Source organism: Amphiura filiformis, chromosome 15 (assembly GCF_039555335.1).
Source record: "Amphiura filiformis chromosome 15, Afil_fr2py, whole genome shotgun sequence".
Lineage (NCBI taxonomy): Eukaryota > Metazoa > Echinodermata > Ophiuroidea > Amphilepidida > Amphiuridae > Amphiura > Amphiura filiformis.
In genome coordinates, this window is record NC_092642.1 from 21,392,673 (window position 1) to 21,405,643 (window position 12,971).

At 35.7% G+C, this 12,971-nt stretch overlaps 6 non-coding genes across 6 annotated transcripts; all 6 read right to left on the reverse strand.

Annotated features, from left to right (window-relative positions):
* Positions 1–617: 617 nt before the first annotated feature.
* LOC140172255 (U6 spliceosomal RNA) lies at positions 618–723 on the reverse strand. The gene has a single exon (XR_011861730.1). It is a non-coding gene; the product is annotated as a U6 spliceosomal RNA (small nuclear RNA).
* Positions 724–2,799: 2,076 nt separating this feature from the next.
* Positions 2,800–2,905, reverse strand: LOC140172256 (U6 spliceosomal RNA). The gene has a single exon (XR_011861731.1). It is a non-coding gene; the product is annotated as a U6 spliceosomal RNA (small nuclear RNA).
* Positions 2,906–4,984: 2,079 nt separating this feature from the next.
* Positions 4,985–5,091, reverse strand: LOC140172239 (U6 spliceosomal RNA). Its single transcript, XR_011861716.1, has one exon. It is a non-coding gene; the product is annotated as a U6 spliceosomal RNA (small nuclear RNA).
* Positions 5,092–7,172: 2,081 nt separating this feature from the next.
* LOC140172240 (U6 spliceosomal RNA) lies at positions 7,173–7,279 on the reverse strand. Its single transcript, XR_011861717.1, has one exon. It is a non-coding gene; the product is annotated as a U6 spliceosomal RNA (small nuclear RNA).
* A 2,079-nt stretch (positions 7,280–9,358) lies between these two features.
* LOC140172254 (U6 spliceosomal RNA) lies at positions 9,359–9,465 on the reverse strand. The gene has a single exon (XR_011861729.1). It is a non-coding gene; the product is annotated as a U6 spliceosomal RNA (small nuclear RNA).
* A 2,078-nt stretch (positions 9,466–11,543) lies between these two features.
* Positions 11,544–11,650, reverse strand: LOC140172241 (U6 spliceosomal RNA). Its single transcript, XR_011861718.1, has one exon. It is a non-coding gene; the product is annotated as a U6 spliceosomal RNA (small nuclear RNA).
* Positions 11,651–12,971: the final 1,321 nt, after the last annotated feature.

The window sequence follows — 12,971 nt, forward strand, 5'->3', positions numbered from 1 at the left end:
ATTCAACAATGCTATCTTCAGTAGACAGCACACTGTGCAGTATTTCATTCAACAATGTTATCTTCAGTAGACAGCACACTGTGCAGTATTTCAACAATATTATCATTCAGTACAATGTTATCTTCATCTTCAGTAGACAGCACACTGTACAGTATTTCATTCAACAATGTTATCTTCAGTAGACAGCACACTGTGCAGTATTTCATTCAACAATGTTATCTTCAGTAGACAGCACACTGTACAGTATTTCATTCAACAATGTTATCTTCAGTAGACAGCACACTGTGCAGTATTTCATTCAACAATGTTATCTTCAGTAGACAGCACACTGTGCAGTATTTCATTCAACAATGTTATCTTCAGTAGACAGCACACTGTACAGTATTTCATTCAACAATGTTATCTTCAGTATACAGCACACTGTACAGTATGTCAGTTCAACAATGCTATCTTCAGTAGACAGCACACTGTGCAGTATTTCATTCAACAATGTTATCTTCACAACAATATCTATAAATTGAAACAATTGAAAATAAATTGAAACATTTGGTACGAAAATTGAAACATCGTGTTCCAAATTGTTCCAAATGTTTCAATTTTGTCAGAAATGATTCAAAAAAAATATGGAACGCTTCACGATTTTGCGTGTCATCCTTGCGCAGGGCCATGCTAATCTTCTCTGTATCGTTCCAATTTTAGTATATGTGCTGCCGAAGCAAGCACGATAAAAGATAGCACGGACTTGATATTTATATCATCAAAAAGTATCGAACATATATTCCTTGGTGTCAAAACGTTGTTACAACGTGCTATTTTACCAATAATAACCAACAGAGGGCGCCCGACACTGACTAACAGCCATTGCAGGTCACGATCCATTATATTACGTTTAAATTACCCGCCGCGGATTATGCGTGCCGAATCGGTAACTAGCGAAAGTCGTTTGCTCAAACGAGATCTGCATGCACATCGACCAACTAACCTAGAGCTTTTGTGATTCATGAAGCACGAAATCAGTCGGCGACTATAATGCGAGGACACGGTAACCTTTTCGTTTGTCGTTTATGAACACTATATAAGCCAAGTTTTAGGCCATTGGATACAGTTAAGTAGTTATGTTAACCAAGTTTGGTGACAACGCACGTTAATTGAAGTAGGCCCTATCAGCATATCATTTAAAGGATGTTCGCCAAATTATCACCGATAGCCCCTACATGAACGAATACATGAACTAATAGTTTCATTCCAGTGAACATAATGAACAAGTCAAAATTACACTTTTTAATTTTGTTTAATGTTTATAATTATGTCAAACTGATTAAAGTGCGGTGTCACGTTTTTCGCCAGTGAAGTAGCAGTTGTGAATGTTGACTTATTAGTTCATGAGTTTCATTCTAGTAAACCTTGTGTTTTTGAGTACCATACCTATAATTATATAAATCTGCAGTTAATTCGACACACATATCAGAAACATGACTTGCTATCATCCATCTCTCAAAATATAGTGGAAGACAATGACTTTCAGGATTTAGATTTCATACAGCGTTTTACACACTAAAATATGTAGGCCTTAATCATGCGCTGTGCTAATCACTGAGTCACTGTGAGATTGTGTGATACTTTCTGTCCACGTTGTCGTTGAATTTATATTTAGGCCCCATATCACTGTGTGAAAACGGGAAATTGCATATTAAAAGCTGACAAACTGTACACTTTTTTAAACAAGGTGTAAATAAAATAAAACTGCAGTAAAATTACCACCACAAATTTTGGTTAAATCGCCCCATGACTTTCAGGATTTAGATTTCATACAGCGTTTTACACACTAAAATATGTAGGCCTTAATAATGCGCTGTGCTAATCACTGAGTCTATGTGAGATTGTGTGATACTTTCTGTCCACGTTGAATTTATATTTAGGCCCTTATCACTGTGTGAAAACGGAAATTGCATATTAAAAGCTGATAAACTTCACACTTTTTTAAACAAGGTGTAAATAAAATAAAACTGCATTAAAATCACCACCTCAAATTTGGTTAAATCGCCCCAACCATTAAAAACCCTTGGCTAATGTTTCAAACTTTTTAATGTCAACCTTATGTCAATTTCAATAGACAGCACATATCAGTAGACAGCACACTGTACAGTATTTCATTCAACAATGCTATCTTCAGTAGACAGCACACTGTGCAGTATTTCATTCAACAATGTTATCTTCAGTAGACAGCACACTGTGCAGTATTTCATTCAACAATGTTATCTTCAGTAGACAGCACACTGTCCAGTATTTCATTCAACAATGTTATCTTCAGTAGACAGCACACTGTACAGTATTTCATTCAACAATGTTATCTTCAGTAGACAGCACACTGTACAGTATTTCATTCAACAATGTTATCTTCAGTAGACAGCACACTGTACAGTATTTCATTCAACAATGTTATCTTCAGTAGACAGCACACTGTGCAGTATTTCATTCAACAATGTTATCTTCAGTAGACAGCACACTGTGCAGTATTTCATTCAACAATGTTATCTTCAGTAGACAGCACACTGTACAGTATTTCATTCAACAATGTTATCTTCAGTAGACAGCACACTGTACAGTATTTCATTCAACAATGTTATCTTCAGTAGACAGCACACTGTACAGTATTTCATTCAACAATGTTATCTTCAGTAGACAGCACAATATCTATAAATTGAAACAATTGAAAATAAATTGAAACATTTGGTACGAAAATTGAAACATCGTGTTCCAAATTGTTCCAAATGTTTCAATTTTGTCAGAAATGATTCAAAAAATATGGAACGCTTCACGATTTTGCGTGTCATCCTTGCGCAGGGCCATGCTAATCTTCTCTGTATCGTTCCAATTTTAGTATATGTGCTGCCGAAGCAAGCACGATAAAAGATAGCACGGACTTGATATTTATATCATCAAAAGTATCGAACATATATTCCTTGGTGTCAAAACGTTGTTACAACGTGCTATTTTACCAATAATAACCAACAGAGGGCGCCCGACACTGACTAACAGCCATTGCAGGTCACGATCCATTATATTACGTTTAAATTACCCGCCGCGGATTATGCGTGCCGAATCGGTAACTAGCGAAAGTCGTTTGCTCAAACGAGATCTGCATGCACATCGACCAACTAACCTAGAGCTTTTGTGATTCATGAAGCACGAAATCAGTCGGTGACTATAATGCTAGGACACGGTAACCTTTTCGTTTGTCGTTTATGAACACTATATAAGCCAAGTTTTAGGCCATTGGATACAGTTAAGTAGTTATGTTAACCAAGTTTGGTGACAACGCACGTTAATTGAAGTAGGCCCTATCAGCATATCATTTAAAGGATGTTCGCCAAATTATCACCGATAGCCCCTACATGAACGAATACATGAACTAATAGTTTCATTCCAGTGAACATAATGAACAAGTCAAAATTACACTTTTTAATTTTGTTTAATGTTTATAATTATGTCAAACTGATTAAAGTGCGGTGTCACGTTTTCGCCAGTGAAGTAGCAGTTGTGAATGTTGACTTATTAGTTCATGAGTTTCATTCTAGTAAACCTTGTGTTTTTGAGTACCATACCTATAATTATATAAATCTGCAGTTAATTCGACACACATATCAGAAACATGACTTGCTATCATCCATCTCTCAAAATATAGTGGAAGACAATGACTTTCAGGATTTAGATTTCATACAGCGTTTTACACACTAAAATATGTAGGCCTTAATCATGCGCTGTGCTAATCACTGAGTCACTGTGAGATTGTGTGATACTTTCTGTCCACGTTGTCGTTGAATTTATATTTAGGCCCCATATCACTGTGTGAAAACGGGAAATTGCATATTAAAAGCTGACAAACTGTACACTTTTTTTAAACAAGGTGTAAATAAAATAAAACTGCAGTAAAATTACCACCACAAATTTTGGTTAAATCGCCCCATGACTTTCAGGATTTAGATTTCATACAGCGTTTTACACACTAAAATATGTAGGCCTTAATAATGCGCTGTGCTAATCACTGAGTCTATGTGAGATTGTGTGATACTTTCTGTCCACGTTGAATTTATATTTAGGCCCTTATCACTGTGTGAAAACGGGAAATTGCATATTAAAAGCTGATAAACTTCACACTTTTTTTTAAACAAGGTGTAAATAAAATAAAACTGCATTAAAATCACCACCACAAATTTGGTTAAATCGCCCCAACCATTAAAAACCCTTGGCTAATGTTTCAAACTTTTAATGTCAACCTTATGTCAATTTCAATAGACAGCACATATCAGTAGACAGCACACTGTACAGTATTTCATTCAACAATGCTATCTTCAGTAGACAGCACACTGTGCAGTATTTCATTCAACAATGTTATCTTCAGTAGACAGCACACTGTGCAGTATTTCATTCAACAATGTTATCTTCAGTAGACAGCACACTGTCCAGTATTTCATTCAACAATGTTATCTTCAGTAGACAGCACACTGTACAGTATTTCATTCAACAATGTTATCTTCAGTAGACAGCACACTGTACAGTATTTCATTCAACAATGTTATCTTCAGTAGACAGCACACTGTACAGTATTTCATTCAACAATGTTATCTTCAGTAGACAGCACACTGTGCAGTATTTCATTCAACAATGTTATCTTCAGTAGACAGCACACTGTGCAGTATTTCATTCAACAATGTTATCTTCAGTAGACAGCACACTGTACAGTATTTCATTCAACAATGTTATCTTCAGTAGACAGCACACTGTACAGTATTTCATTCAACAATGTTATCTTCAGTAGACAGCACACTGTACAGTATTTCATTCAACAATGTTATCTTCAGTAGACAGCACAATATCTATAAATTGAAACAATTGAAAATAAATTGAAACATTTGGTACGAAAATTGAAACATCGTGTTCCAAATTGTTCCAAATGTTTCAATTTTGTCAGAAATGATTCAAAAAAAATATGGAACGCTTCACGATTTTGCGTGTCATCCTTGCGCAGGGGCCATGCTAATCTTCTCTGTATCGTTCCAATTTTAGTATATGTGCTGCCGAAGCAAGCACGATAAAAGATAGCACGGACTTGATATTTATATCATCAAAAAGTATCGAACATATATTCCTTGGTGTCAAAACGTTGTTACAACGTGCTATTTTACCAATAATAACCAACAGAGGGCGCCCGACACTGACTAACAGCCATTGCAGGTCACGATCCATTATATTACGTTTAAATTACCCGCCGCGGATTATGCGTGCCGAATCGGTAACTAGCGAAAGTCGTTTGCTCAAACGAGATCTGCATGCACATCGACCAACTAACCTAGAGCTTTTGTGATTCATGAAGCACGAAATCAGTCGGTGACTATAATGCTAGGACACGGTAACCTTTTCGTTTGTCGTTTATGAACACTATATAAGCCAAGTTTTAGGCCATTGGATACAGTTAAGTAGTTATGTTAACCAAGTTTGGTGACAACGCACGTTAATTGAAGTAGGCCCTATCAGCATATCATTTAAAGGATGTTCGCCAAATTATCACCGATAGCCCCTACATGAACGAATACATGAACTAATAGTTTCATTCCAGTGAACATAATGAACAAGTCAAAATTACACTTTTTAATTTTGTTTAATGTTTATAATTATGTCAAACTGATTAAAGTGCGGTGTCACGTTTTTCGCAAGTGAAGTAGCAGTTGTGAATGTTGACTTATTAGTTCATGAGTTTCATTCTAGTAAACCTTGTGTTTTTGAGTACCATACCTATAATTATATAAATCTGCAGTTAATTCGACACACATATCAGAAACATGACTTGCTATCATCCATCTCTCAAAATATAGTGGAAGACAATGACTTTCAGGATTTAGATTTCATACAGCGTTTTACACACTAAAATATGTAGGCCTTAATCATGCGCTGTGCTAATCACTGAGTCACTGTGAGATTGTGTGATACTTTCTGTCCACGTTGTCGTTGAATTTATATTTAGGCCCCATATCACTGTGTGAAAACGGGAAATTGCATATTAAAAGCTGACAAACTGTACACTTTTTTTTAAACAAGGTGTAAATAAAATAAAACTGCAGTAAAATTACCACCACAAATTTTGGTTAAATCGCCCCATGACTTTCAGGATTTAGATTTCATACAGCGTTTTACACACTAAAATATGTAGGCCTTAATAATGCGCTGTGCTAATCACTGAGTCTATGTGAGATTGTGTGATACTTTCTGTCCACGTTGAATTTATATTTAGGCCCCTTATCACTGTGTGAAAACGGGAAATTGCATATTAAAGCTGATAAACTTCACACTTTTTTAAACAAGGTGTAAATAAAATAAAACTGCATTAAAATCACCACCACAAATTTGGTTAAATCGCCCCAACCATAAAAAAACCCTTGGCTAATGTTTCAAACTTTTTAATGTCAACCTTATGTCAATTTCAATAGACAGCACATATCAGTAGACAGCACACTGTACAGTATTTCATTCAACAATGCTATCTTCAGTAGACAGCACACTGTGCAGTATTTCATTCAACAATGTTATCTTCAGTAGACAGCACACTGTGCAGTATTTCATTCAACAATGTTATCTTCAGTAGACAGCACACTGTCCAGTATTTCATTCAACAATGTTATCTTCAGTAGACAGCACACTGTACAGTATTTCATTCAACAATGTTATCTTCAGTAGACAGCACACTGTACAGTATTTCATTCAACAATGTTATCTTCAGTAGACAGCACACTGTACAGTATTTCATTCAACAATGTTATCTTCAGTAGACAGCACACTGTGCAGTATTTCATTCAACAATGTTATCTTCAGTAGACAGCACACTGTGCAGTATTTCATTCAACAATGTTATCTTCAGTAGACAGCACACTGTACAGTATTTCATTCAACAATGTTATCTTCAGTAGACAGCACACTGTACAGTATTTCATTCAACAATGTTATCTTCAGTAGACAGCACACTGTACAGTATTTCATTCAACAATGTTATCTTCAGTAGACAGCACAATATCTATAAATTGAAACAATTGAAAATAAATTGAAACATTTGGTACGAAAATTGAAACATCGTGTTCCAAATTGTTCCAAATGTTTCAATTTTGTCAGAAATGATTCAAAAAAATATGGAACGCTTCACGATTTTGCGTGTCATCCTTGCGCAGGGGCCATGCTAATCTTCTCTGTATCGTTCCAATTTTAGTATATGTGCTGCCGAAGCAAGCACGATAAAAGATAGCACGGACTTGATATTTATATCATCAAAAAGTATCGAACATATATTCCTTGGTGTCAAAACGTTGTTACAACGTGCTATTTTACCAATAATAACCAACAGAGGGCGCCCGACACTGACTAACAGCCATTGCAGGTCACGATCCATTATATTACGTTTAAATTACCCGCCGCGGATTATGCGTGCCGAATCGGTAACTAGCGAAAGTCGTTTGCTCAAACGAGATCTGCATGCACATCGACCAACTAACCTAGAGCTTTTGTGATTCATGAAGCACGAAATCAGTCGGTGACTATAATGCTAGGACACGGTAACCTTTTCGTTTGTCGTTTATGAACACTATATAAGCCAAGTTTTAGGCCATTGGATACAGTTAAGTAGTTATGTTAACCAAGTTTGGTGACAACGCACGTTAATTGAAGTAGGCCCTATCAGCATATCATTTAAAGGATGTTCGCCAAATTATCACCGATAGCCCCTACATGAACGAATACATGAACTAATAGTTTCATTCCAGTGAACATAATGAACAAGTCAAAATTACACTTTTTAATTTTGTTTAATGTTTATAATTATGTCAAACTGATTAAAGTGCGGTGTCACGTTTTCGCCAGTGAAGTAGCAGTTGTGAATGTTGACTTATTAGTTCATGAGTTTCATTCTAGTAAACCTTGTGTTTTTTGAGTACCATACCTATAATTATATAAATCTGCAGTTAATTCGACACACATATCAGAAACATGACTTGCTATCATCCATCTCTCAAAATATAGTGGAAGACAATGACTTTCAGGATTTAGATTTCATACAGCGTTTTACACACTAAAATATGTAGGCCTTAATCATGCGCTGTGCTAATCACTGAGTCACTGTGAGATTGTGTGATACTTTCTGTCCACGTTGTCGTTGAATTTATATTTAGGCCCCATATCACTGTGTGAAAACGGGAAATTGCATATTAAAAGCTGACAAACTGTACACTTTTTTAAACAAGGTGTAAATAAAATAAAACTGCAGTAAAATTACCACCACAAATTTTGGTTAAATCGCCCCATGACTTTCAGGATTTAGATTTCATACAGCGTTTTACACACTAAAATATGTAGGCCTTAATAATGCGCTGTGCTAATCACTGAGTCTATGTGAGATTGTGTGATACTTTCTGTCCACGTTGAATTTATATTTAGGCCCCTTATCACTGTGTGAAAACGGGAAATTGCATATTAAAAGCTGATAAACTTCACACTTTTTTAAACAAGGTGTAAATAAAATAAAACTGCATTAAAATCACCACCACAAATTTGGTTAAATCGCCCCAACCATTAAAAACCCTTGGCTAATGTTTCAAACTTTTTAATGTCAACCTTATGTCAATTTCAATAGACAGCACATATCAGTAGACAGCACACTGTACAGTATTTCATTCAACAATGCTATCTTCAGTAGACAGCACACTGTGCAGTATTTCATTCAACAATGTTATCTTCAGTAGACAGCACACTGTGCAGTATTTCATTCAACAATGTTATCTTCAGTAGACAGCACACTGTCCAGTATTTCATTCAACAATGTTATCTTCAGTAGACAGCACACTGTACAGTATTTCATTCAACAATGTTATCTTCAGTAGACAGCACACTGTACAGTATTTCATTCAACAATGTTATCTTCAGTAGACAGCACACTGTACAGTATTTCATTCAACAATGTTATCTTCAGTAGACAGCACACTGTGCAGTATTTCATTCAACAATGTTATCTTCAGTAGACAGCACACTGTGCAGTATTTCATTCAACAATGTTATCTTCAGTAGACAGCACACTGTACAGTATTTCATTCAACAATGTTATCTTCAGTAGACAGCACACTGTACAGTATTTCATTCAACAATGTTATCTTCAGTAGACAGCACACTGTACAGTATTTCATTCAACAATGTTATCTTCAGTAGACAGCACAATATCTATAAATTGAAACAATTGAAAATAAATTGAAACATTTGGTACGAAAATTGAAACATCGTGTTCCAAATTGTTCCAAATGTTTCAATTTTGTCAGAAATGATTCAAAAAAATATGGAACGCTTCACGATTTTGCGTGTCATCCTTGCGTAGGGGCCATGCTAATCTTCTCTGTATCGTTCCAATTTTAGTATATGTGCTGCCGAAGCAAGCACGATAAAAGATAGCACGGACTTGATATTTATATCATCAAAAGTATCGAACATATATTCCTTGGTGTCAAAACGTTGTTACAACGTGCTATTTTACCAATAATAACCAACAGAGGGCGCCCGACACTGACTAACAGCCATTGCAGGTCACGATCCATTATATTACGTTTAAATTACCCGCCGCGGATTATGCGTGCCGAATCGGTAACTAGCGAAAGTCGTTTGCTCAAACGAGATCTGCATGCACATCGACCAACTAACCTAGAGCTTTTGTGATTCATGAAGCACGAAATCAGTCGGTGACTATAATGCTAGGACACGGTAACCTTTTCGTTTGTCGTTTATGAACACTATATAAGCCAAGTTTTAGGCCATTGGATACAGTTAAGTAGTTATGTTAACCAAGTTTGGTGACAACGCACGTTAATTGAAGTAGGCCCTATCAGCATATCATTTAAAGGATGTTCGCCAAATTATCACCGATAGCCCCTACATGAACGAATACATGAACTAATAGTTTCATTCCAGTGAACATAATGAACAAGTCAAAATTACACTTTTAATTTTGTTTAATGTTTATAATTATGTCAAACTGATTAAAGTGCGGTGTCACGTTTTTCGCCAGTGAAGTAGCAGTTGTGAATGTTGACTTATTAGTTCATGAGTTTCATTCTAGTAAACCTTGTGTTTTTTGAGTACCATACCTATAATTATATAAATCTGCAGTTAATTCGACACACATATCAGAAACATGACTTGCTATCATCCATCTCTCAAAATATAGTGGAAGACAATGACTTTCAGGATTTAGATTTCATACAGCGTTTTACACACTAAAATATGTAGGCCTTAATCATGCGCTGTGCTAATCACTGAGTCACTGTGAGATTGTGTGATACTTTCTGTCCACGTTGTCGTTGAATTTATATTTAGGCCCCATATCACTGTGTGAAAACGGAAATTGCATATTAAAAGCTGACAAACTGTACACTTTTTTAAACAAGGTGTAAATAAAATAAAACTGCAGTAAAATTACCACCACAAATTTTGGTTAAATCGCCCCATGACTTTCAGGATTTAGATTTCATACAGCGTTTTACACACTAAAATATGTAGGCCTTAATAATGCGCTGTGCTAATCACTGAGTCTATGTGAGATTGTGTGATACTTTCTGTCCACGTTGAATTTATATTTAGGCCCCTTATCACTGTGTGAAAACGGGAAATTGCATATTAAAAGCTGATAAACTTCACACTTTTTTAAACAAGGTGTAAATAAAATAAAACTGCATTAAAATCACCACCACAAATTTGGTTAAATCGCCCCAACCATTAAAAAACCCTTGGCTAATGTTTCAAACTTTTTAATGTCAACCTTATGTCAATTTCAATAGACAGCACATATCAGTAGACAGCACACTGTACAGTATTTCATTCAACAATGCTATCTTCAGTAGACAGCACACTGTGCAGTATTTCATTCAACAATGTTATCTTCAGTAGACAGCACACTGTGCAGTATTTCATTCAACAATGTTATCTTCAGTAGACAGCACACTGTCCAGTATTTCATTCAACAATGTTATCTTCAGTAGACAGCACACTGTACAGTATTTCATTCAACAATGTTATCTTCAGTAGACAGCACACTGTACAGTATTTCATTCAACAATGTTATCTTCAGTAGACAGCACACTGTACAGTATTTCATTCAACAATGTTATCTTCAGTAGACAGCACACTGTGCAGTATTTCATTCAACAATGTTATCTTCAGTAGACAGCACACTGTGCAGTATTTCATTCAACAATGTTATCTTCAGTAGACAGCACACTGTACAGTATTTCATTCAACAATGTTATCTTCAGTAGACAGCACACTGTACAGTATTTCATTCAACAATGTTATCTTCAGTAGACAGCACACTGTACAGTATTTCATTCAACAATGTTATCTTCAGTAGACAGCACAATATCTATAAATTGAAACAATTGAAAATAAATTGAAACATTTGGTACGAAAATTGAAACATCGTGTTCCAAATTGTTCCAAATGTTTCAATTTTGTCAGAAATGATTCAAAAAAATATGGAACGCTTCACGATTTTGCGTGTCATCCTTGCGCAGGGGCCATGCTAATCTTCTCTGTATCGTTCCAATTTTAGTATATGTGCTGCCGAAGCAAGCACGATAAAAGATAGCACGGACTTGATATTTATATCATCAAAAGTATCGAACATATATTCCTTGGTGTCAAAACGTTGTTACAACGTGCTATTTTACCAATAATAACCAACAGAGGGCGCCCGACACTGACTAACAGCCATTGCAGGTCACGATCCATTATATTACGTTTAAATTACCCGCCGCGGATTATGCGTGCCGAATCGGTAACTAGCGAAAGTCGTTTGCTCAAACGAGATCTGCATGCACATCGACCAACTAACCTAGAGCTTTTGTGATTCATGAAGCACGAAATCAGTCGGTGACTATAATGCTAGGACACGGTAACCTTTTCGTTTGTCGTTTATGAACACTATATAAGCCAAGTTTTAGGCCATTGGATACAGTTAAGTAGTTATGTTAACCAAGTTTGGTGACAACGCACGTTAATTGAAGTAGGCCCTATCAGCATATCATTTAAAGGATGTTCGCCAAATTATCACCGATAGCCCCTACATGAACGAATACATGAACTAATAGTTTCATTCCAGTGAACATAATGAACAAGTCAAAATTACACTTTTTAATTTTGTTTAATGTTTATAATTATGTCAAACTGATTAAAGTGCGGTGTCACGTTTTTCGCCAGTGAAGTAGCAGTTGTGAATGTTGACTTATTAGTTCATGAGTTTCATTCTAGTAAACCTTGTGTTTTTTGAGTACCATACCTATAATTATATAAATCTGCAGTTAATTCGACACACATATCAGAAACATGACTTGCTATCATCCATCTCTCAAAATATAGTGGAAGACAATGACTTTCAGGATTTAGATTTCATACAGCGTTTTACACACTAAAATATGTAGGCCTTAATCATGCGCTGTGCTAATCACTGAGTCACTGTGAGATTGTGTGATACTTTCTGTCCACGTTGTCGTTGAATTTATATTTAGGCCCCATATCACTGTGTGAAAACGGGAAATTGCATATTAAAAGCTGACAAACTGTACACTTTTTTAAACAAGGTGTAAATAAAATAAAACTGCAGTAAAATTACCACCACAAATTTTGGTTAAATCGCCCCATGACTTTCAGGATTTAGATTTCATACAGCGTTTTACACACTAAAATATGTAGGCCTTAATAATGCGCTGTGCTAATCACTGAGTCTATGTGAGATTGTGTGATACTTTCTGTCCACGTTGAATTTATATTTAGGCCCCTTATCACTGTGTGAACACGGGAAATTGCATATTAAAAGCTGATAAACTTCACACTTTTTTAAACAAGGTGTAAATAAAATAAAACTGCATTAAAATCACCACCACAAATTTGGTTAAATC